Source organism: Podarcis liolepis, assembly GCF_965112155.1.
Source record: "Podarcis liolepis genome assembly, chromosome: 3".
NCBI classification, from domain to species: Eukaryota; Metazoa; Chordata; class Lepidosauria; order Squamata; family Lacertidae; genus Podarcis; species Podarcis liolepis.
This window is the reverse complement of record NC_139557.1, coordinates 57,016,438-57,042,094: the sequence shown is the minus strand read 5'-3', so window position 1 is coordinate 57,042,094 and position 25,657 is coordinate 57,016,438. Positions and strand designations below refer to the sequence as shown.

Below are 25,657 nucleotides of genomic sequence, written 5' to 3'. Positions count from 1 at the left end.
CTTTCATTCTTACATATGGATATTTAACCTATAAAATGATACCATGCTACTTAGAATTGTGTTACAAAAGTGTACAAAAAAATTGGACAGACAAGCACTTGCCATTTCATCATGTGTAGATTTGGGGCACAATCTAACCAAAGTTGATTATTTATGTGAGAAATAAATACAAGCTAAGTACCTTTAAATCCCATTGATTTCAATGACAGAGATTTAGGAAAGTGCTGAACTCTCTATCTGAAATTGATGGGTTTAAAATTTACTTAATTGATGGGTTTAAAATTTACTTAATTTGGGTTGGATTATACCCTTTGTTTTTTAAAATAGCATGTCTGTTAATCGGCTTTAATATTACCAGGTTTAAATGATATAATGTAAAAAAATACCTCTCAACATTCATAGAGCTCTTTTTAATCCAGATATGGAACACTAATTTAAAAGCCTATTGTGAGCCTTTGAAAAATTGTAGAACTAGCATTTAAATGTGGCAGTAAGCATTTTAACAAGATCAAAACATAAACTTGTGAGGTACAGCCGGGAATAACATTGAAAAATCCTCCTGGTTTCCATCTCAAATTACTGTTTACATGGATTTTCATTGAAACCAACTCTGCATTTCGGCCTCTGGATTTAGGAGTGTGAGCAAACAAGACAGCATGTTTATTTATTGTTTACATCTATTAGTTGCTTCCCAACCAAGTCCCCCAAGCAGAGTACAATAGAAGCATCTAAAACAAACATCAAGACAGAACGCAAGTAGAGCAATCAAATGTCACAATAAAGCCCAGACCCAGCACAGAGAATACAAACATGTTATATCACCATACTCAGATTGCCAAAGGGCATAGGGGGAGCTAAGAACAATCTCAAAGGGCTAAGATTTTTTAAAAAATATATAAGAAGACAGAACAATGTCAAAACTAGTAACATCTATCTTTAGATCAATCTTTTTTATTATTATTATTATTATTATTATTATTATTATTATTATTATTATTATTTATACCCCTCCCTCTCCAGCCAAGGCCAGGCTCAGGGCGGCTAACAAGCAATAATAAAAACAAGTTGAAAAAATACAACTTAAAAACAAGATTAAAATACAACATTGAAACATTAAAATGCAGCATTATCTCAGGAGGAGAAAGGAGGAAAAAAAAGAGGGGGAAGGAATCAAATTGACTCCATGCCAAAGGCCAGGCGGAACAACTCTGTCTTACAGGCCCTGCAAAAAGCCACTAAAAATAAAATAAACCCCCAAAGTTATTAAATGTGTTGAAATATATTGCTAAGATGTTAAATGGCATGGGATATTAAAAATGTCTTTGCCTGGTGCTTGGGAAATATGTAGGTGCCAGTTAGGGCTCTCTCTGGAAAGAGTATTCTACAACCCAGGTGGCATGATGGAAAAGACTCTCTGCATCACAGCCACCATAAATTGTTGGGGCACTCAGAGAACCTCCATTGATCTTTTCCAAGTAGGTGCCTATGGCAGACCCTCCAAGTGTCCCTATTTTCCAGGGATGTCCCTGATTTAGAGAAGCCGTCCCGGTTTCTGATTTGATCCTGGTTGTCCCACTTTTCCTTAGGATGTCCCTATTTCCATTGGAGAAATGTTGGAGGGTATGGAGTTATCTGACCCCTGAGCTGTCTGAAGGCAATCCTGTATATGGAAGTTCTTTTTAATGTTCTATTATGTTTTTATATATGTTGGAAGCTGCCCAGAGTGGCTGGGGCAACCTAGTAAGATGTGTGGGGTATAAATAGTAAAATTATCATTATGCAATGAGACATCTCTATTTTCATCAGATAAATTACTGGATGGTAAGAAGAGGTGTTCGTTTAGGTCCTACTGAGGTCCACAGCCATGCTGGGCTTTACAGCTCAAAACCGGCACTTTGAATTGGTTTTGGAAATGAATCAGAAACTAAGGGAGCCCAAACAGCCCTGATTAGAACTTTGGCTGTGTTATTCTGAACCAGCTGCAGTTTCCAGACCACCTTCAATGGCTGTCTTCAAAGGCACTAGTCCCATTCTCCCAGAGCCTCACCCTATTTAGATGCAAAGGAGAAGCAGAGTTGGATACCATCTGCATACTCATGGCACCCATCAATCCATCGTTTTATTTGTATGCCACCTTTCCATAGTCAAAACCCTGCTCAAGGTGGCTTACAACATATAAAAAGTTCCATAACTACAAACAATACAAAAGTAGTCAAAAGCATCAAAAAGTAATAAGCCAAGAGGAGAAAAGTTTAGCATGCAAAGCTCCACCAGCACCACCAATTCTTTCAATATCATGAGGGAAGAACTGTGCCTTTGAAATCTGTCTTCCTCGTAGCTCTTAAGACCTTAAAGCTCTTAAGACAGCAGAAAATCTGTTGTTCTTGGAAAGTAGTCACCATAACCCATTGCTTCATAGCTGGCCTGTTTGTAATCCAGACACCTGCTGTCTGCTGGCAAAGTGAGGTCCGCTGGTTCCATAGAGCTGGACGGTCCCTTGCTGGTCCAGCCCTCCCCAGCCCAAGAACTTCTTAAGACAGTTTTCCACTAAAGAGCCCTTAGGCATGTCTCTTCCCTGTTGAGTTGGGTGTTTATTTACATATCACAGTTTTAAAACCCTGCCTTTTTGACAAAGAGCCCACAAGGCAGTGTCATGTTTTAAAAAGCAAAAGCAAACATAGACACTCCCCCAGATATGTTTTTATCTGTGAAGGATGAACAACACAAAGAGAAGGAGAAAGACTTCTATCCAGCCACCACCACTGCAGGCTGGTATAGTGCCCACAGAAGCTAAGGTTGTAGGTCCATAGCAGCCCATCCTGTTTTGGGACCCATGACCAACATAGCACGGCCACAAAGTGCAATGCAGTTTGGAAGCAACTATTTTAGGAAGGCTGGTAGCATGGCTTATATGTGGGTGCAGCAAGCTGAATTTACTTCTTTGGGGACCTGATTTGCCGTTTCCATCCTACTCTTCCAGTCCATCTCCCAAATCAGTGTGCAAGTTTTTGTGTTCTCCAAAACTCTTCATCAGGCTAGAACGTTGACAAAGCAAGTCGGGGGTGGGGATGTGGAGTAGAAAGAGAAAAGAAAGGACTGGTGGTAAAGTCATGAGACTGTATATGAATTCTAAGGTGGAATGTGCATGTGTTATGTCACCACATGTTACAATACCAATCTCTGCCCGATGCAGCCAGCTTGAAGACTTCTGTACTCTTGTCCTCAGGGCTACCCAATTCAAAGGAATCATTTACTTACCGTATTTATTCTCTCCCTCTCTCTCACTGTTGGGGATGGATCAAACTGTCAGTTTTTGTTTTCTTAGTTTTTCATTTTTGCAATTTTAAATTCAGTTTTCTGCAACAATTCACGAGTTATTGTTTTAAAAATAAAAATCATGAAAATTCATCATTTTAATGTGAATTTCTCCAAATTTTGGTATGCCTAACATGCATGTTTGCAAAGCATTTTTCCCTAATATAATGCATTTTAAAGCACACTAATCCTAGCTTATGCATTTATGGACATATTACTTGGCTGGAGGATTGCATTGCAAAATTCAAAGATGGGAGAATGTTGAGGGATGAATTTTTTGTTTGCCTATGGTTTTGTAAGGTACAAATTTGGTAGGATCGCCTTGAAATGTGAACTGAATTGAATTTCTCCTCCATTCCTACCCTGTGCTGAGGCCCACTCCCATATGGCATTAAGTATCTTAAATATGTGGGGGGACCTTCAAATTACCTAGCGCCAAATATACGAAAGCTTAGTAAACATATGGGTTTTTTCCTGAGGCAGACCTCCTATTGCTACAAATCAGTTTATTTCAGTCCATGGTGTAAATGAAAAAGAACCACAGACATTTATTGTGTTCAATGGGACTTTCCCGGGTAAGTGCATACAGGATTAAACGCCGCATATACAGTAAATATGAATGTGTTGTTTAAGTAGCATTGTGCTAACTCAGTTCTGACATTCTATTCTGCGTTCCTTGTAAGCTTTAATATGTCCCGTATGTTTTGCTTTTTGGAGAGGAATGACAAAACCTGCCGTTTCACACCTGATCAGGAGCATTTCTGGAAGAGAAAAACAAAGGGGGAAAGAGATTACTACAAATTTAAAAAGTGTACCCTAATATATTGACTTGTTCAAATTGCTGTAAAGTTTAGAAATATCACCTAACATTTAGATTTTTCTGTACTTACTCTGCCACCTAGTGTTTATGCAATTAAAGTCTTTTTTATACAGCATTCCCAATGATGCATTGCACACCAAACCCTTGTTTACCACTAGCATATGCTTACCAAGGAACCATGTGGAACTTCCAGCCCTTGGGGAGGGGATCAGCCTTCTTCCCTGCTGAGTTCTCACCATCAGCTAAGGATCCATCTATTTATCCAGGTCTTTGGAACATGCTGGTGTCTATGCAAGGTTGCATTGTACAGTGGTACCTCTAGTTATGAACTTAATTCGTTCCGGAAGTCTGTTCTTAACCTGAAACTGCTTTTAACTAGAGGCGTGCTTTCGCTAATGGGGCCTCTTGCTGCCGCCGTGCCGCCAGCACACAATTTCCTTTTTCATCCTGGGGGCAAAGTTCTCAACTCGAGGGAAATCTTCCAGGTCAGCGGAGTTTGTAACCTGAAACATTTGTAACTCGAGGTACCATTGTATTATGAAACCTGCTGCTGGACTGTTTCTATAATGTGTACCATTATTATTATTATTATTATTATTATTATTATTATTAAAAAATGCCCTATACCTGCAGGTCTCAGGGTGGTTCACAGGATAAAATCACAATATAAAAACACAGAATACGTAATCAAAATAAAAACAAGAACCCAATAGCCACCCGCAAAACACATTTTAAGAGGGCATTGAATGTCAGTCAACCAAATTGTTTTGTTGAATGCAATGCTATTGTTTTATTAGGTACTGTAAAGCACACTGATTTTTTTGATGAAAAGTGATTTATAAAAATGCAGCAGCACATGTTTTACAAGTCCATCTTAAAAAAAAAGTGTGAGATGGCTCTTTAAAAGTATGTTTCAGAATTGAAAACTAAATATTTTTTCCTACAGTATATGTTGCACAAACTGTACAATGTTTAGGACACCTGCGTGCCATTTAAATGAACCAGTTCACATAAAGAAGAGATGCTGAACTATAATAATTAAAAAAGGCTTGACTTTTAGAGCGCTTTCATAGTGGGATGGCTCTAGACTTGGTCATGCTTAGAGTAGACCCACTGAAATGAACTGTACTTTAAGCACGTGTGAGTCTGGATCCAACCCATCTTTGCTACAAACTAAAATTCCACTCCCTTTGTTTTCTATTACAGAAGAGGCTACACAAGTCCACTGAAATAAATAGGACTTGATTTCAAGATGCTCTAGGCATCTGGATCCAACCCATTTCACTTTACTATTATCACTGCTGGCCATCATTGCATCGAGGTAGGAAATGAACAAAAATGCAAGTGTCTCTTGTGAAAGCAGCTTTAGATAGTATATTGAATGCAAAGCCTTTATAGTGGTAGTGGATGTGTAGCATGGTAGTGATGCTCACCTGACCTTCAGCTGGTCATGTTGCTGCTGCTGACTGGGAAGAGGAGATCAGCATGGGGCAGATGCACCAGCGGCGCCAATCTGGCAGCCCCACGGTGCTTGTGCCCCACAGTGCCCTTGCCCTACCCCTTTTGCCTCTTGGTAAGCAGCAGCCGCAGCATGACAGATCAGCGGTCAGGTGAGTCCTGCCACTTTCTCACATCATCTGCCGCTGATTAGTAGACATTTTATGTTCTGCAAATTCATATGGGGAGAAAAAGCTTGTTACTAAGTATTATGTTATTGCTCCTTTTCAATGTTCAAGGCCTGTTTACAATTGTTTCTGAATACATTTAACAGTCCAGCAGTAATCGCTACACAACTGAAATTAATTCTGCTTTCAAAAATATATGTCAATCTCAGAAGAAGTTTGTGTCCGTGATTACCCAAATATATGAAAACGACTGATGATTACATTTTTATTGAAAAGGAAAATTCATGTTGTTAGCAGTGGATACATATTAAAATGATAAATTATGTCCCACTAGGGGGAGTTGCAACATAAAGAGATTTCAATTCATATTCTGGTATAATATTATTATATATATATGTAAGCTGTGATCTCCACAAACTGCATTTATTTTAGTTTTCAACTTCTGCTACTGCCTGGTTTGTACATTGAGGATAATGAAACAGGCTTACCTTACATGCACGTTTTGAAAGGCTGCTGTAAACATCAAGTTACACAGTGAAACAATTTGGGATTCCTGTCCGTAAAACCTACTTCCTGCACCATTTGGTCTTATGAATAATGATTTTGCAGTCCTGATCACAATGAGTTCAGTCCAGAAATGTCTGTGTGCAAATCAACAATCAGACTAGCATACAAAACAGCATACAGTAAGACTTGTGTCCAAAATAATGCTTATTAACCATCCTGTCAGCACATGGAGTTAAGCATGTGCAACAAGATTTTCCCTACTCTCCTCCCTGCCACCCCCACCCCCACAATCTGTTTTACCTCCCCCCCGCCCCGACCCCCCCCCCACCGCCGCAAGCAAATTTGGGGAGGATGAGGAGAGGCAAAGGAGTTGTGCAAGTGGGAATCCTTGCCAGGGCTGAATTTCAGTTTGATGAGGCCCTAAGCTACCGAAGGTAATGGGGCCCTTTATATGTCCAGCTGTCCTTTGTCAACAACAAATTGTAACAAATTGTTGCTGTTTCTTGTGTTGAATATATGCTATATGGTAATTTATGGACCTAATAGGTATCTAAAGCCATTTGCACACGTTGTCATGCAACCAGTCCATGCAGAATGTAGGCACCCTATATATAGAAATGAGCAAACCAGTGATAATTTAGGGAGCAGGCTAGCAGGCGGGGCCCATTACTTACATCATAGGAGCCTATACAACACAAAACACTGTTGCTGTATGTAGGTTTTATTTGTTTTTTTGTCTTATATTTTGGAACTGTACATCCAGTTTTCTTTCCCTTTAATTTTTTTGGGGGGCCCTAAGAGAGTGGGGCCCTAAGCTATCGCTTGTTTAGCTTATACGTAAATCTGGCACTGATCCTTGCACTGGTCAAACAGTTGCTTAGTGCTGCTTTCAATACAAGGCTAAGGGTGCAATCCAACCCCTAGTTGCTGCCTAGGGAGAGACGGTGCTTAATGGAGCAGTGGAACTACTGCCACATTCACAGCCCTGCTGTGATCCCTGGCCAGGTTTGGAGGTGGTGGTTATGGGGGGAGGCAAATCACTGTGCCAGCCTGTAGCTAGTGCAGTGATTAGGCTTGGATCAGGCCTAGTTTCAAGATGTGATGGCAGTTGGGGATCCAAGGGATGTGGATCCAAGGGATTCTGGGCGGACTCAGTCTCTCACCCTTCCTGCCCTAGGACAACCTGTTTTGGGACTTTGGTTGCTGCCAGCATGGATTTCAGCAGGCAAGGAGGGGAAGCTCTACAGCTGGAGGATGCAAGGGATGGGTGGAGGAACACCACAATTCAATACCACTTCCAAGCTCAGTGGAAAAGCATTGTGGCCGGTGGCCATTGAAAGCCTTCTCCTCCATGAATTTGTCTAATCCTCTTTTAAAGCAACCCAGTTTAGTGGCCATCACTTCATCTCTTTGTCCTGAATTGTTCAACATTTAGATTGGCATTGAATGGCCCTAAGTTCTAACTTTATGAGAGAGGGATAAAAACTTACCTTTCTCCTCGCTGTGCATAATTTTATACAAATCTATCATGCCCCCCCCCCGCCCCTTTTTTCTAAAATAAAAAGCCCGAAGTGCTGTGACCTTTTCTCAAAGGAAAATTGAATGATGCATTTGCTATCTGGGCATCTCAGAACATCATCATATATTACTGAGGGGATCAGAATAAAAAGTAAACAATTACTCCAACAGATTACCTGTTGGATAACAGGATCATGAACAACTCTGAACCTGGATTTATAAACAAAACATCCCATGAGATTCTTTTTTCAGTTAGTGTAATCTTTTGAAGCCACACTCTATAAACGAACTTCTGTTGAAAAAAGTGAAGATAAGGTGATCAATAGGGCATTTCTCTATCTTCTGTTCTTTGGATTTTTGTTGCTTGTGGTTTTTTTAAAAAAATCAAAGCAAATAATTAATTATTATTTGAAAATGTATCTAAATAGAAGCTGTGGAAAATAGTCTTTGACTCTAACTTTTTCAAAGGTTGTGAATGTCTATTATCATGAAATAAATTGTAGAAAATGTTATTTTTAAAGCTACTGGCAATTTTTACACTTCAAATAATCCACTTTCGCTAGGAAAACAGAAACAACATTATCTGATAAAAACAAAGAATGCTGCCTTGAAAGCAGTACATTCTCCAGTGAGTAAGTATGCATTTACTTATAAAATACGTTTTAAAATTAAATTCTATTAAATGTAAAACATGTAAAAAAAGCCTTGTTCAAAATACTTACGTGATTTACATTAAACTAATCAGTGCAAAACGATATCTAGGAAGATAAAGCTTTTAATATGATGTATCTAAGCTACAAAGGATAGAATTTTGGAGCATGTAATTATAATACATAAAAAGTAAAGGTAAAGGATCCCTGGACAGTCAAGTCTAGTCAAAGGCGACTATGGGGTGCAGCACTCACCTCGCTTTTCAGGCCAAGGGAGCTGGCGTTTGTCCGCAGACAGCTTTCTGGGTCATGTGGCCAGCATGACTAAACCTCTTCTGGTGCAACGGGACACCGTGACAGAAGCCAAAGCGCAAGGAAACACAGTTTACCTTCCTGCCGCAGCGGTATCTATTTATCTACTTGTGCTGGTATGCTTTCGAACTGCTAGGCTGGCAGAAACTGGGACAGAGCAATGGGAGCTCACACCATAGCGCAGATATGAACCGCCGACCTTCTGATCAGCAAGCCCAAGAGACTCAGTGGTTTAAACCACAGTGCCACCTGCGCCCCTGTATTTATAATATGCAGATATGATAACACGTGTGTGTGTGTGTGTGTACCCGTATATGCAAAGATGGAGCCAGCAGTAGTATGCTTTCTTCATTTTCAGGTTTGTATGGCTTTAGAATTGCTGCAGGAGCTGGACAGTGGCCAAACCTATCTCTTTAGCCCTTCTGCACATGCGGAGACAGATCCTGAAGGGCAACTGTGTACTTATTTTATAGGCAATTTCATCTAATTGAATTTAGGCAGGATCTTACATGATTTCACATTGCAACTTTAACCAAGCAATCAATCTGGCTAATTTGAAAGTGTAGAGATACACAAATGGTTGGTTGACTGATGATCAAAGTTCACAATGAGATTATGATCGAGGTGGCAATAAATCATCATGCTACATTTTATTGCACACATACTGCCCTATAGGTAAACAAAGGAGAGATGTGTTCATTGATGGATAACAATGTGTTTTTTGTTTTGAAATCTAGAAGGTAACTGAGAACATCATCATCATGAAACAAGGAGTCAGGTAGCAAAGGCTTCAATCCAGATTTAGGCATGCTTACAGTAGATGCACTGAAATCAATAAGACTTAAGTTAAAACCATTGGGTTGTATCCAGTCTCAGTCCTACTCAAAGTAGATGTACTGAAATTAATGGGCATGACTATTGTAAGTCCATTAATTTATTTGGGTCTGCCTCAATAAAAGTTAGTTGGACACAATGCACTAATCTGAGCGAGTCTGTTGTAAGCATGACTAAGTCTGGACTCAACTCATAATACCTACTGAGTTTCAGAACAGTAACCATTCTAAAATACTATTATTATTATTATTATTATTATTATTATTATTATTATTATTATTATTTTATCCTGCCCTTCATCTGAAGATCACAGAGCAGTTCACAACATAAAAATACAATATTGGGCAGGGTGGGATACGTAACAGGAAAATAAATAAAAGCAAAACTCAATAACCCTTCTCCCACAAACACATTTAAAAGGCCATATGGTATATTCAGCCAAGGGCCTGGTTACCCATCCTTATCTGGGTTAGATACTATGTGTTGTTCCCCTGAAAAGGCTGAATCCAATTCTAAGTTTCTATGCAGTATCCAGTGATGACTCTGTGCGAACAGAAGCATTTCCATTTGCGCAAACTAGACTACCTGATTTCTGCTGATCCCACCTACCCAATGCAGCGTGTCTCCCAAGAACTTCTCCTGAGGGTTGTGGGACCCTCTGGAACAGAATGGAATAAGGCACAGAGAATATGACAGACAGGTGCTTAGGGCTGATGGAAACAAGGTTGAGAAAGGCTGGAAGAGGGGGCTGCCATTGCTGGTGGTGGGATGGGTGGAAATGGAGGACCAGAATATGGGCATGCAGAAGCAGTTCTGCTAGTGCAAGCCACCACTGGATGCAACCCTCCTGCTTTCAACCTGAAAGCCACTGTGTAGTTGAATGACACTTCAAGGCCCACCTGAAGGAGCATTTCCACCACCATCATTCTGCCCGGACACTGAGGTCCAGTGCTGAGGGCCTTCTGGCGGTTCCCTCACTGCGAGGAGCCAAGTTATAGGGAACCAGGCAGAGGGCCTTCTCGGTAGTGGCACCTGCCCTGTGGAACACCCTCCCACCAGATGTCAAAGAGAAGAACAACTACCAGACTTTTAGAAGACATCTGAAGGCAGCCCTGTTTAGGGAAGCTTTTAATGTTTAACAGACCACTGTATTTTAATACTTTGTTGGAAGCCACCCGGAGTGGCTGGGAAAACGCAGCCAGATGGGTAGGGTATTGCTTTCATTTTTTAAAAAATAGTGCAGAAACCAGGAATGGGATATAAGAAATATACTACTATAGGTCAGGGCTGGGGAACCATTCTTGGCCCAAAGGCTGCACACTCTTCTGGGAGCCAGTTGCCAGGGGTGGGTGGGGCTTGCCGTAAAAGGCAAAGCAACAATGTGAATTTTAGACTTGTTTCTACAGACATTTGCACACCCTTCTGCATCCAGGCAAGTAAAAAGCATTATCAGAATTCAAGCACACATTCTACCCAGGGAAAACCCGAAGAGGGTGCAAAGCAGGCCTGGTGAGGGATGCAACCTTAGGAGAGGGAATGTGGCTGGGGAGAGGGTGAAGCTTGGGAGACTCCCAGTGACAAGACTGAGAGAAATGGAGGTCTGTGTTTGGTCCCCGTGCTTGAGGTTTCCCCTCCCCTGCTGTAGGGCATATACAGAACTATGGAAAGTCGTGCAATAGTCATCTAGCTCTCCCTGAGTTTCAGTGCTTAATTGTCAAGTCCAAATGACACCGAAAGCTTACATTCTTTACCTTCAGTGTTTTCCCAAGCCTACACGAACAGATGTTAGAAACGACGAATAAAGCGTGACTTCACAATTGCTTAGTTTCTCTGTCCTATTTCTCTTGGTATTCTGCGCCTTATGGACGCATCTGTTACTCTGATTTCATGCTTCCATTTGTTCTCTCTCACTTCTTCAGACTGTTGGGCAACAACCACAGTTACATTTGGGAAATGGCTCTGTGATGTGGTTTCCAAAACTCGGCTCAGCATTTCTCCACCAGCTTGACAGATCTATCCGCCGAGGCTGAGCTAAACACTATTGCCAGTCAATGGTAATTGTGTGTCTAATACAGAACACGGAACTTGGATGATCAGCAATTTCAAAACAGATTCCAAGGATTCTGCATTCTTGCTGTCCTCTGGGTCTCACCCCCCCCCCCCCGGCAACAAAAAATTATAAGTAAACAGCACTTGCAGTATTGGATTAGTAAACAGACTGCTTTCCCATTTAAAATGAGATTTATTTCACAGCAACCACCACCATGCTTTTCTCCCCATTTAATAGGAAACAAACATCTGCCAGATTCAATTTGTTTAAGTCCTTTGAAATGGGCATAGCTTAATAATTTAAAAGTACTGAGGATGAGAGAATGGGTCTGCTGTCAAACTCTTAAGTTCAGGCAGTGAATCTCTCTAGAGTAAATGGATCAATTCCAACCTCTGATAAATGCACACAAAACAATGGCCATTTAAAACTAATATCACAAATATGTTTCTTAGACACATGAATCTTAGTAAAGATTTTGGAGATTAGAAACAAAGAGTCTGGGACTTCTTATAAATGCACAACCCCCCTAATGATGTGAGATTTACTAGCCGCTCTGTTTAATCTAACTAACAAAATTCCTAGCCTAGCCATATATGATTTAAACTTTCTGATTGGCAGTAATTTCTAGAATGCATATTCAGGATAATTTACTAAGGATTAGCATCCTTTAGCCACCTTGTTACATGTTCATCCACTAGCTGTACATCTTGTTGGAACATTTTTTTATTTTCTCTCCTGTGATTTTCAGTAATTCGTATTACTCCCCCCCCCTTTGCAGGATTTAAAAACCTCTGTTTCTGTTTAAAAGCACTCATCGAAAAAAGCACTGCAGGCTGCATGACACATGCTGTCAAATGTGGAGAATGTCAGTCATTTATTTTTCGGTTTTTAAAAGCCACCAAATAACATGATTCAATGTGGCTCCTTTGTTCTCTCACAATGCAGTATTTCATGCTTGAATGAAAAGTACAGATGTATTTTAGTGGTCCTGGTTGAAATATATATGGAGCCATTAGCAAGACATCCATTGACTTGGACATGCAAACTTCTACAGCAGCATTCAATCTAAAAGGTCATTGTGCTATGAGTTGATTTCCTCTTGCCTTCTAAGAGTTGAATTTGTCTCCAATAACACTCGAAAAGGGGCTACGTTCTGGTTCACATCCATGCTCTTAGGATCCAAAGACATTAATAGAAGGAGTCGTCTTCTACACTACTCAGTCAGACCCATTTTCCTTTAAGACTTGGCATCTGCACCATCTGGTTTTCATGCATTTGTCTCAGCCATTCCTTTTGCAGGCAGCTTGCATGCCCTGGGCTCATACCCTGAAATATTTCTCTGATGGAAATAGGGATGTCCCATTCCATAATAATAATTCTACTATTTATACCCCACACATCTTACTGGGCTGCAACATATATAAAAACACAATAAAACATTAAAAAGAACTTCTGTATACAGGATTGCCTTCAGACGGCTCAGGGGTCAGATAACTCCATACCTTCCCACATTTCTACAGTGAAAATAAGGACATCCTAAGGAAAAGCAGGACATTCCGGGATCAAATCAGAAACCAGGATGGCTTGTCTAAATCAGGGAAGACCCTGGAAAATAGGGACACTTGGAGGGCCTGTGAGCTTAGTACTAGGCAAAGCTCTTCCCTGGCTGCCTATTAGGAAAGGGATAGCTAGCTATGTCACATGAGCAGATACACAGAAGGTGACATTGAGAGAAGAGCTTGAGGCAAAGTTGATGAGTGCCCTGGACATTGTCCCCAGATTACTTACTTGGGATAAAACTGGGAAAGGGACATGGGGTGGCTACTTGTAAGGTAGCAGGAAAAGGATAAAAGGCAGTGAAAGCAGAAGCAAGGAAAAGCTGAGCTGGGAATCAGAGAAACCGGAAGGGATGCTCACCAATCTCTTCCTTCCATCAAATGAAGGATGAGCCAAAAGCTACCATCCTTCCCGACTTTGATATACGTTCACACAGTAACATTATTGCTAATGTTCAGCTGTGGAATGTGCTCCCACAAGAGGTAGCAATGGCCACCGGTGTGGATGGCTTAAAAAGTTGAGTAGACAATTTCATGGAGGGTAGGTATGCTAGCCATGATGGCTGTGTTCTGTGTCCACTAGTCTGCCTCTAAATACCAGTCGCTGGAAATTACAGAGGGAGGGACAGGAAGCTGTGGCACTTAGGTTCTGCTTGCAGACTTCCTGTGGAGGGTATGGCTGGCCAGTCAGGAATGCAGCAGTTGACTATGAGGTGTAACGGCCAACTACCCAAACAATGCAGCCCCTTTTTTCTGACTTTGCTCTTGCTTTCTTTACACCTGCTGCCATCAATTGCTGAACCTGTCTCCCCTGGGCTAAATAAGACCCAAGTTAGAGGCGGGATATCTGTCTATCATTCCGCCCCAGCCCTGTCAGTCACAGGTAGTATCCATCCACCAGAGATACACAGCAACATTTTGTTGCAAGGTCCCAGTTGTGAAATAGCTAACACAGTTAACTTTCATTGTTTTATACTGTACTTAAAGTGCTCTACAACCTGAACTTTCATTCTTTTTTTGCTAATATTATCCTAAGAGACAGACCATACCAAATCCAGTTTTAAAGATGACAATCTGATGTTGAGAGAGAAAATGAATGAACCATCAAAAAAAGTTAGGCAAGGTCTCTATCCAAGTTTGCAGACAAAACTCTCTTCGGAAAACCTAAAGGGTTTCAGTCAAGTCAGCCAAGAATTATTTGAAAGGTATAAGTTACAGGTAAATTGTTCTCCAGAGACGTATCATGAATGTGTCTGGGAGCAAAGCTCATATATGTAAGATCTGTGCCAATAAAAAGTAACATCAGAAGAGGATGTGAGCTGGCTGTGAGCCCAGGACAACATTCCACTCCCAATGAAACATTGACTTTTGAATTAGGTTCCCTCACAGTGGGGGACTAAGAATGCAGACACACTGACTGTGATTGAACCAGAACAAAACTGGATTAATGGCAGCCTGCAGATGGGTGGGCATGATCTTCTTTTGGAGTCTTCCCAAAGTCCAAGCTGCAGACTAACAAAAGTGTGATAAACCTGGTTCAGGCTGAATTTTAATGGATAAGGTTAAACCAGTAATGGGGGTGAATTGACTCTGACATGCTAAATGGAGGTTTATACTATAATGCTCATTATATTCTGTGGGTTTCATTTTGTTTAAATGCTGCTGTTCATCCCAAGGTTTTGAGATACAATGAGCTAGATGTTTATATAAATGTTTGGAGTTGGAATAACCCTCCTTCAACAGCCTTCTATTAATAGCTATTCCAGCAGGCAGCATGGGAGGGGGGAAACGGAAGAAGGACTATTCCTGTGACACAGTTCCATCAGGCTTCGCGTATCCCTCAGTTGTCATCTTGCAACAGCCATTCCATCAGGCTGCACCAGACTGAGGCCACTTTCAGAAGCAAGGTCAATCAATTGCTGGGACCAGGAATTTTTGGCTCCTCCTTTCTTTGAACTCTTTTCATTCCAGCCAATCATCCTATGAAGTACTGCTCTTGAATTTGTATTTTCCCTCCTCCCTTCTAATCGCTTTAACTTTTGTGTTGTGTATTTTAGATTGCAAGTCTGGTGGCAGGGACTATCTTATTATTGATCTTTGTAATCCATTCTGGGAGCTGGTTTTGACTAAAGAGCTTTAGACTGACAAATAAATAATATTGCAGAGTTCTTCACTGCCATGACTAGTGCTATGAGGCCAGGTGAAACCAATGTATAATTCCTGAGGCAATATGATAAATTCAAACCACCATTGGTGTGCATGCACCAACATTTGGACGGCAGCCAAGCTTTTTTATTTTTTTTTTTTTTTGAATGCTCACTGTGAAAGCTAAAAAAAGCAACCACAAACCAATTATGAAAATCTGGTTGGAATTTGCCCCTCAATGAATAATGGGATAAGTTTCTAAGGATGTTTGTCAAAGTTTTCCTTCCTCTGGGAATGAGGCTTCTAGTTTTCTGCTTCATTTTCAGGTTGCTTCCATATTTTGGTGAGTTTGGGGTTTTCAGTTTACCTTTTCGTGAGGTGGCCAAAAGGTGATCCCCCCGCACTTCCAAGAAAAAATGTATTCCGCACTCTGCAGTCTTCTTGTATTTCCTCATCTGAAAAAGCCCCATGGGAGGAATTACCTCACAATCTTTCCCCCTGGGCTTTCAATGGAGTGCAGGCACACAGGAGTGCAGAGCACTGGGGAGATCATTTGTAGAATGAAAGAAAGGGCACTCACAAACACTTCTTGGTCACCTCAAAAGTATGGTAAGCCTGTACTCATGATAATTTCAATGAATTATTATTATTGTTGTTGTTGTTGTTGTTGTTGTTATTAAAATGCATTTTCTTTTTTTCATTATTTGGATTATGTTTTTTTTAAATAAAACAAAAAACAAACAAACAAACCCCACAACCCAGTGGAAACACAAAAAGCAAGAGAATAATGGTATATTTCAATTATCAATGTCCATGTCTAAAATTAGCTTGCATAGGCATGTATGACAACGAAAACTGATTGGATCTAAACTGAAGAGTAAGAAATGCTAGTAAACTTTGGAGAGGGACTGTAGCTCAGTGGAAGAGCACATGGTTTGTCATGCAGAAGGTTGCAGGTTCAATCCCAGGCAATTCCAGTTAAAAGTACCAAGAGCAAAACTCTTGACACCCTGGTTAGCTGCTGCTACTCAAGTGTAGGCCAGGGGTAGCCAAGGTGGTCCCCTCCAGATGTTGTTGGAACCCAAATTTAATCACTCCCAAGCAGCTTCAGGTCAGGGATGATGGGAGTTGTGCTCCAACATCTGGAAGGCACAATACTGGCTATCTGTGTTGTAGACACAATAGACTCTAACTTGATATGAGTAAAATTCCTGTTTGATAGTAGGGAGAGGAAGCAAGATTAGTGTTCACCAGACTATTTCAGATCTAACAACTTTAATTCACTGCACCCTTAACATGATTTTTTATCCATAACCTGGAGGGCTAGAAAAAATGGTGTGCCTAGGTGGTATATTACCTAGGCATGGAAAGAGAATTGGCAATCAATTTCTTGTGGCTACCCTACATACCCTACCCTACATACATACATACCCTACATACATACATACCCTACATACCCTACCCTACATACATACATACCCTACCCTACATACAAGAACAAAAAAAGAGTTGTTCTTGCTTTAGCAAGTACTCAGTAGCATATTATTTCCATAGCTCTATTACCATTGCTGTTTCTCAATGAAATAGCATATTAAATTTCAGCTTTTAGGAATACATTTGGCAACAGTCTAATTGCAAAAAAATTGAATCAGCAGATGTGCTTAAACTTATTTGAGAAAGAAGCTATCTTCATTAACTCTCCTCAAACTATCACCTGAATTGGAGAGTAGTCGCTTACACTGTGAAATAGATGGAAGTTTAATTGCCTTCTAATGAAAATGGCCTTTTAAAAATGCATATAGAATTATGGTGGTCAGATTTAGTGCAAGGCAGTTGGTTTTAATAGAGTGCAATCATATGAATGTTTACTTTATTTAGAAGCAAGACTCACTTTGCTTAGTGGGATGTACTCTCATGGAAGGACAGCATGAAAGGGATAATCCAGGCAGTTGGAAATTTAGTCCCTGTGCTGAATATCTGGGCATATTGTCTTGCTATCTCTGTCTTGCTATCTGGGCATATTGAATCTGACAACAATTATGAAGAAACAGAGATCAATAGTTTTGAGTGCATAAACATAGCTGAGCACGATAAATCATCCAAAAAGTGAGATTTAAGAATAAACGGTCAAGGTCTCATTATGCTTCACAGGTCTTACTAACATTGTACCTTGAAAGTCCTCTGACTGAGTTGCATCCTGGAAAAATATTCCATGTGAAAAGGCCAATTCTGAGGCTTTGCTAACATGGTACTGTCTTAGTTACAGGTAGGTAGCCGTGTTGGTCTGCCATAGTCAAAACAAAAAAAAAATTCCTTCCAGTAGCACTTCATGAAAGCTCATACCAATAACAAACTTAGTTGGTCTCTAAGGTGCTACTGGAAGGATTTTTTTTATTATGGTAATGTTTGTCATTGCAGTGGTCGAGGTTTTGCTTGTGTGCCATTAAAACAAAAAACAAAAACTAGGAAAGCAGATGTATGCAACTGTGTTTTGTCACTTTATAGATTGGAAATTGCACAAATTAACACAGATTTGTAAATAACCTGATTTTGTAAATAACCATTGTCAGGGAACTGCCATCAGCTCAGAGGCGAGAGGTGGAAGGGCAGTTGTGTTACAGGGAGCCTCCGGAGATCTTGCGAAGTAGTTCTTCCTCTGGTGAGGAGGGAAGCCCCGCCTCCAGTGGGGAAGGGATGCAGAGATCAGAAGATGCTAGGGAGAGCCTCAACACCGAGCCTGAGCAAAACGGAGGGGAGGCAAGCCCCCCTTTGCCAGCACCCTCTCTGCGCAGTAGGTTTGCGAGCAGAGAGGGGAGGAGAAGGATGGGGGTCAAAAGACTGTTATGCTGGGGAAGGTATAAGGACTGCCCACTCCCAGATTCTGCTAGCGACTGAGCAGACATGGACTTCCGACGCTCTGCATTGTAAATAGTTTTGTACAGATAATAAAGCCTGGAAAAGACAGGTTGGAGTCTTGCCTGTTTGCTCTCGAGCAACCACACCAGCACATAACAACCATGAATCAGATAGAACATATCCCCTCTTTTTATTGTTTTCAAGAAAGATTTGGGTAAGGCAGCACTGAGAAAACAATTTATTACCTTGGCCAAACAGGGAACAATAATGATCAAAAGCAGGCTAGTCAACGCTCGTTTCATTTTAGTGTTTGCTTCCCTTAGTAGCACAACCGAAACCTTGCAAATTAAACCTTGCATGGTGTCCACACATATTATTGGGCATTTTCAAATTCAGCTCAGTAGTGCCTCCTGGAAAAGTGGTATGGAAGATAACACTATGCAACAATGTTGGATTCTTGCAGGTTCAATACCCATATGGAACAGCTGCATATTCCTGCATTGAAGGGGTTTGGACTACAGATAATCAGAGTCCCTCCCAACTCTACCATTCTATGAAACTTAATCATGTTATTTCTCTTCATATAGAATATGGTGACAAATGGTGTGTTATAAAATGAAGCCATCTGTTTAAAAATCAAATTTGAAAAAACACTATATGGGATATGGTGTTCAAGAATGGTATTGTCTCTAGATCTTTGGTTAATATATTTCTTTGTAATGAGAGTATTTGTTGTGTTCTGCTCTTCCTTTAGTAAATGTTAAAGAAAAACAACAATTTGCCACCTTTTGTTTATAGCTCTTTTGACATACAATGTAGACATCTGTTAAGTTGATGAAAATCAGTGACTTGGTATTATATTGAGTTATATGCAATCAAATATCTGAGTTATATGCAATCTAATACCCAACAACACCATAAGGTACATAAATGGAAGACTAATGAATGAAATACAGCAGCAATATAATTATTCAATGATTTAGTAGGAAACTTGCAAAATGAAAGAGGCACACACAGCATCTCATTAAAAGTTAGAGATGTGGAATAAAGAGGTCCAGGAAACTCCCAATATAGCTAAAACCATGCGTAGGCAAACTAAGGCCCAGGGGCCAGATTCAGCCCCATCGCCTTCTAAATCCAGCCCACAGATGGTACTGGAATCAGCGTGTTTTTACACGAGTAGAATGTGTCCTTTTATTTAAAACGCATCTCTGGGTTATTTGTGGGGCATAGAAATTCATTATTTATCCCCCCCCCAAAAAATAGTCCGGTCCCCCACAAGGTCTGAGGGATAGTGGACTGGCCCCCTGCTGAAAAAGTTTGCTGACCCCTGGCTAAAATGATAGTCCACTTAAACCAGGCAAAGGTTTACCTATTCAGGGATGGCATCATTTTTCTTTGCCTCTGTTTGGATGACAAACTGAGCAATCACCATAAAGACACAATACTCAGTCATGCTCACATCTGTCGGTACACTCTGCATTGAAGAGGGTATAAAATATTGAACCTCGGTCGTCAAAAAGTGAATTGCTGAGGCCTGCACAAAGCTAAGGCACTTCAAATTCTTGAGATGTGCTCCCCCCACCCCCAATCAGATGGAAGGTACAGCACATCCTTTGTATGTAGAAGGTCCAAGGTTCAACCCGACATTTTTTTTTAAAAAGGACTAAGTAGCAGGTGATGGGAAACTTTGCTTGGAGGCCCTTGAAAGCTATTGCCCACCAAAGTAAATAATATTGGAGACAGAGTTGAACTCAGCTTCATATACACCTTTATGTTCAGAAAGATTTGACATACAGAAGAGTCCACTTGAATAGGATATACCAGTATTACCACTATGTTGCAGCCACAATGATAAGCACTGAAAATACTTTAAGCCTATTTGGGGTACAAAATAACTAGAACATCTTTATAAATATTCTTAAAAGTGATATAGCCTTTACACAACACTTAGCTATGTATAATACATGCTCTACATCATAATTCTCTATGATGTGTATTAATTGTAATGCATCTCTATATTATTTAGAACAGCCAGCTGCTAAAAAGTGTTCCATCTATTAATATGTATGATGCAGCATTACTCTGACACATTTCTAGCGATCATTTATAAGGAGGAAAGAATCTCCTTCAGGATTAACTGTGGCGTGTGTGTTTAACATTTCAAGATCATTGCACTGCATTGCAAATGTGCCTTTGAAGGGTTTTTAAAAACCCAGCTGAAATGTCTTCATTGCAAAAAGTTTTGATTACTTAAAAATAAAAGTAATCAAAAAACTTTTGACAGCAGGCATTTTCAAGTGGTGGTAAAATTCACACTTTTTTTAGTTGTGTTGGTAGATAGCTACTTTCTTGATGTGGATAAGCTACTTGACCCCTTCCCTGTTTGCAAAGGGAAGGCAGGAGATCCATATGGCTCAATGAATTTGTTGCTACTGTCTTCTTGCCGGAAAACTGGAACTAAAGACAGAGAAGATCACATAAAAGAGGCTCCTTTGTACTCTCACCACTCCAGTATTGAGAGAGACAGTTTTTTCACAGAAATAGCACAGCAAATAAAGGGAAGGATTGGCAGGAATCTAGGGTCAAAACTGCAGTGGCTTGAGACAGCATAGGTCAAGGGTAGCCAACATGGCACTCTCCGGATGTTGTTGGGCTACAACTTCCATCAGACTCATTCAGCATGGCCAGTAAAGAGGGGTGATGGAATTGTAGTTAAAAAACATCAGGAGGGTACATTAGCTCATAGCTGTCAACCATCCCTTATTTGGCAGGAAAGTCCCTTATCCCAGCGCCGTGTCCCGTTGCTGTCCCTTATTGATGATGTCCCTTAAATTTCCTGGATTTCAAAGGAAGCAGCTCCTCTCCCTCCCTCCATGCCGGCCAGGGAGGAGGGAGGCTCCAGCTGTGTTGCTTGGCTGCGTTGCTCACCCAATAAGGAGTCTAAGAACGACTGGGGGGTGGAGCTTGCATGCTTTGTGCCGATCAAATCAGCCGCATTGCCTGGGGACTCGCCTTTGCTCAGCGCTTCCCAGCGGAGAGGTGACTGTGGTTTTCCTTGCTGCATCCCCTTTGCCGGGTTGCTGCGCTGTGGGAACCACCGCTTGAGGCTTCGTTTGGCTGCTGGTTGACTAAAATCCCTTATTTTGGCTGCTGATCCCTTACTTTCGAGGCTGCTGGTCCCTTATTTTCCAATCTGTAAGTTGACAGCTATGCAGTAGCTACTCCTGCAGTAGATAGTGTTTGGAACTATCTTCCATGTTTGGAAAACTTGTGCAAAATAAGCTGCTTTCAACTTCATGTCACCGGGTACCTTCAATTTCTTTAGTTCCTAATACTGTACCATACTTGGGCAACACCATTTTTTGCTTTGATGATAGGTATATTCAGTCTCACAAAAGGCAAGGCCAAGATAAGCCACTCTCTTTTTAGCTCTATAAAAGGTCTGCAAGCATTCAAACCCCTTGAATTCTTCTTCAAGGCAGCGTTCAGAGCCAAGAGACCATGTTGCATCTCTTTCACAAAAATGTATTATTTTAATACTTTTTACAAATTGCAGTGATCTTCTGGTTCACAGAAAGCTGTACTCATGGAGCAGCAGCACTTTCAAGCTATGCTCCAGGAGACCTTGAAATGCCTGGGAAGCTTATCAGGAATGCCTCAATGAAAAGATAATGGTGGAAAATGTCCCTGAAATGAAGCTTGGTTAGCCATGCAATTGCTGACCCTCCTGTGCAATCTGCAAGACTTCTACTGGCTGCATTCTACAACAAATTGTGGGAGCAGGTGGCGCTGTGGTCTAAATCACTGAGCCTCTTGGGCATGCTGATCGGAAGGTCAGTGGTTCAAATCCCCGTGCATAGCTGTCAACGTTTCCCTTTCTTAAAGGGAAATTCCCTTATTCCAAATAGGATTCCTCGCAAGAAAAGGGAAAAGTTGACAGCTATGTCCCTGTGATGGGGTGAGCTCCTGTTGCTTTGTCTCAGCTTCTGCCAACCTAGCAGTGGCAAAAGCATACCAGTGCAAATAGATAAATAGGTACCACTGCGGTGGGAAGGTAAACGACGTTTCCATGTGCTCTGGCGCTCGTCATGGTCATCCGTGCACCAGTAGTGGTTTAGTCATGCTGGCCAGATGACCCGGAAAGCAGTCTGTGAACAAACACCAGCTCCCTTGACCTGAAGCAAGATAAGAGCCGCACCCCATAGTTGCCTTTGACTGGATTTAATCATCCAGGGCATAAGACAGCCCATTGCTTCCCAAAGTGTGTTGTATTACTCCCTGGGGGGCAGTGTGATCACCTAGGGGGGCACTAAGGCAAGGGGGTGGCAGAAGGGCACTAGAGGTGTAAATGATTATCACAGGCTCAAGTTCATCAATTTTGTTGAATTAATTAAACTAGTTTTAATTGGATTTTGAATGAATTGTTACTGTTTTGAATTTGTTATCCTTTTCCTCAGCGGGTTATGCAAACTAATGTTCTAAATGCAGCTTTGTATAGGGCAGGGGTCCCTTGGGGTGACTTTATGCAACGGGGGGGGGGCGGGCTGAAAGTTAGGGAACATGGAGGTAGACTTTGGTTTGAAACAATCGTTCAGGGGCACGCAATCTGGGGTTTCCCCCCAACCTAGCCTATCCTATTAAGCCAGACCGCATGCATTCAATTTAATGGGGATTACTCTTGCACTAGCGAGCATAGGATCGCAGCCTCAACAAACAACATTTAATGTACGCTGTCCGGATAGCTTGTCAACGGGCGGTGGAAACATGCAGCCAGCAAGTCAATACACATACAATATGGAGCAGCTATGCAATACGATCTGTGCCACGTTGATTCCAATGCAAACGGGATCTCAAGCCTTTGCACACCGCCTTGTGGGCGGGGAGCCCCTTATTGGAATAATCAAGCGCGCGCTTGGGATTCTCACTTGCTCGCCCCGCCCCTTTCCCGGCAACCTCCGCGCGGCGCATCTCTCCCCGGCGCCGTTGCTAGGGACGTCCGTGCGGCGAGCGAGGCTGCGGCGGGCGGTTGCTAAGGGCCGCGCCCGGGGTAGAAGTTGAGGGTTTCTGTAGCAGCTGGAAGGCGAATCCCACCCTCGCTCTTTCTCCCGGAGTGGAGGGCGTCGCTCCGGAGGCTCCTTCCCGGGAAAGCGCCCCAGTTCCTTTTCTAGGCCCCTCGGCGGCCGAGGGCAGAGAGCGCCCTCCTCTCGCCCAAGGTAAGCGCTCTCGCTGCGCCTCCCCATCCCGCGCAGCCTTAGGCTGCCATCCTCCCGTGTGGCGCGCTTCTTGGGCAGTTGAGCTCCCTCGGGATTGGCAGCGCAGGGTCGCCGGGGCGCGGGCGGGCACACCTACCGGGCTCTTTCCACGCTGGTCTCTCCTCGCTCTTCTCCCACCGCCCACGGCTTATGCTCTGTCCGCCTCCCCGCGACTCATTTCGGTGCCATTTGCGCAAAGCAGGAGTTTGCGCTGCAGGTGACGCTTTGAACGCCGTGGAAGGGAACCTGATAAACTGCTGCGGACCAAGTTGCTGTGAAAAGCTGTTGAAACTCTTCTGTTGAAACTGGCTCTCCCATGTCAGCTGGCCACTTTGCTGTCTCGAAAAATCAACGCTCAGGTTTAAAGCTACCCATGTTGTATTGCCATCTTGCAATGCACTCTTTCTTCCTGCCTTTCTGCCCCTTTACGGAACCTTCCAACTCTTGGTTTCCCCACCCAAACATAGAATATGTAAGGGCAGGTAGTTGATGGTTTTCAATTCACAGCTAAAACCCATTGAAATTGGTGGAATCTTAAGTACACAGTAAACTTCTTAATTGCATAATTCTCAGTGCTGGATTTACATATAAGCTAAACAAGCTATAGCTTAGGACCCCACTCTCCTGGGGGCCCCCCAAAAATTAAAGGAAAAAACCCCTGGATGTACAGTTCCAAAATATAAGATTAAAAAACAAATAAAATAAAACCTACGTTCAGCAACAGTGTTTGGTGCTAAGATGTAAGTAATGGCCTGCTATCCTGTTCCCTAAAATATCACTGGTTTGCTCATTTCTATATACAGGGTGCCTACATTCTTAATGGACTGGTTGCATATTTTGTTATGTGCAAATGGCTTTAGGTACCTATTAGGTCCATAAATTACCATATAGCATATATTCAACACACAAAAAACAGCAACAATTTGTTGTTGACAAAGGACAGCTGGACATATAAAGGACCCCATTACCTTCAGTAGCTTAGGGCCTCATCAAGCCTAAATCCGGCCCTGATAATTCTGTATATGTTTACTTTGGAAGTATCTTTATGGAGTTTAGGAGGATTCATTCCTGAGTTCAAGGTGCAGAGGAATGTGACATTAGGGGAGCAATCCTATACACAAGAAGCTAGTGTAAAGTGGCGTCAAGTTAAGCTGATTTAAAGTACCATACACCAGAGCCTAATGGGGCTACTGGCTGAGCTGGCCCAAGCCTGGCAGAGAGAAAACAAACCTTGACAACGGTTACACCACCCTTTTGCATATCTCCCCCATCCCAGCTGAGCCAAGACCATCAGGTGAGATGTTCCAGGAACATGGCAGGGGCGGGGGAAATAAGCTGGTGTATCTCCTGCTAGGGGACGCGGGTGGCGCTGTGGGTAAAACATCAGTGCCTAGGACTTGCCGATCGTATGGTCAGCGGTTCGAATCCCCGCAGCGGGGTGAGCTCCCGTCTTTCGGTCCCAGCTCCTGCCCACCTAGCAGTTTGAAAGCACCCCTAAGTGCAAGTAGATAAATAGGTACCGCTTTATAGCGGGAAGGTAAACGGCATTTCCGTGTGCTGCGCTGGTGCTGGCTCGCCAGAACAGCTTTGTCACGCTGGCCACGTGACCCGGAAGTGTCTTCGGACAGCGCTGGCTCCCGGCCTCTTAAGTGAGATGAGCGCACAACCTTAGAGTCGGACATGACTGGCCCGTACGGGCAGGGGTACCTTTACCTTTACCTTTACCTTTATCTCCTGCTAAGCCAAGGATGGAAGGAGTTAAGTCAGTGTAGTCCAGCCGTGCTGGCAACTCTCAGCCAGAGATCTGCTAGATCCTAACCCTGCACATCCTGGTAGCTCTTCCTATAGATTGCTCCCTAGGCATTTATTTCTCTGAACTGACTTTTGTTTGGGTGTAGTCATGATTCCATATGTATGGCCATTGTTTTTGATGTGGTAAAATACATAAAGCATTCATTTAGTCTCACTGAAGTCCTTTGCCATGAAATGTTCAAGTATTAACTGGGTTGTCTTCAGTACTACATTAGATTGAGGTGTTTTTCTAATGTTAATAAAACTCAGAGAGTGCCCCTTGTATGGGCATGACTAACTTAGCTGACTTCATTTTGATGGGTTTTCTTTGAGTAAGATTTAGTTGGATACAACCCTAAGTTCCTCACAAGTTATTAAGGTGTCTCTACCTCTGCCCAAAATCAATTTCCTAGTGCCTCTTGT

General features: G+C 42.1%; 1 protein-coding gene and 1 long non-coding RNA gene across 7 annotated transcripts in view; one reads left to right on the top strand and one right to left on the bottom strand.

Annotated features, from left to right (window-relative positions):
* Window positions 1-3,507: 3,507 nt before the first annotated feature.
* On the bottom strand, window positions 3,508-23,990 carry LOC310704474. Of its 2 annotated transcripts, XR_014524799.1 has the most exons (5): window positions 23,541-23,990; window positions 7,962-8,077; window positions 6,249-6,401; window positions 5,569-5,801; window positions 3,508-4,076 (listed from the first exon to the last, which is right to left on the bottom strand). It is a non-coding gene; the product is annotated as an uncharacterized lncRNA (long non-coding RNA). The 2 variants fall into 2 exon arrangements; XR_014524800.1 differs by lacking the exon at window positions 7,962-8,077.
* The window catches only part of TBC1D32 (TBC1 domain family member 32), a 69,267-nt gene continuing 66,751 nt past the window's right edge, over window positions 23,142-25,657 (top strand). For all 5 annotated transcript variants that reach the window (XR_014524759.1, XR_014524760.1, XM_083497747.1 and 2 more), the window contains exon 1: window positions 23,142-23,404. The gene's annotated coding sequence lies outside the window, so the exon portion shown is untranslated. The remainder of the gene's footprint in view (window positions 23,405-25,657) is intronic.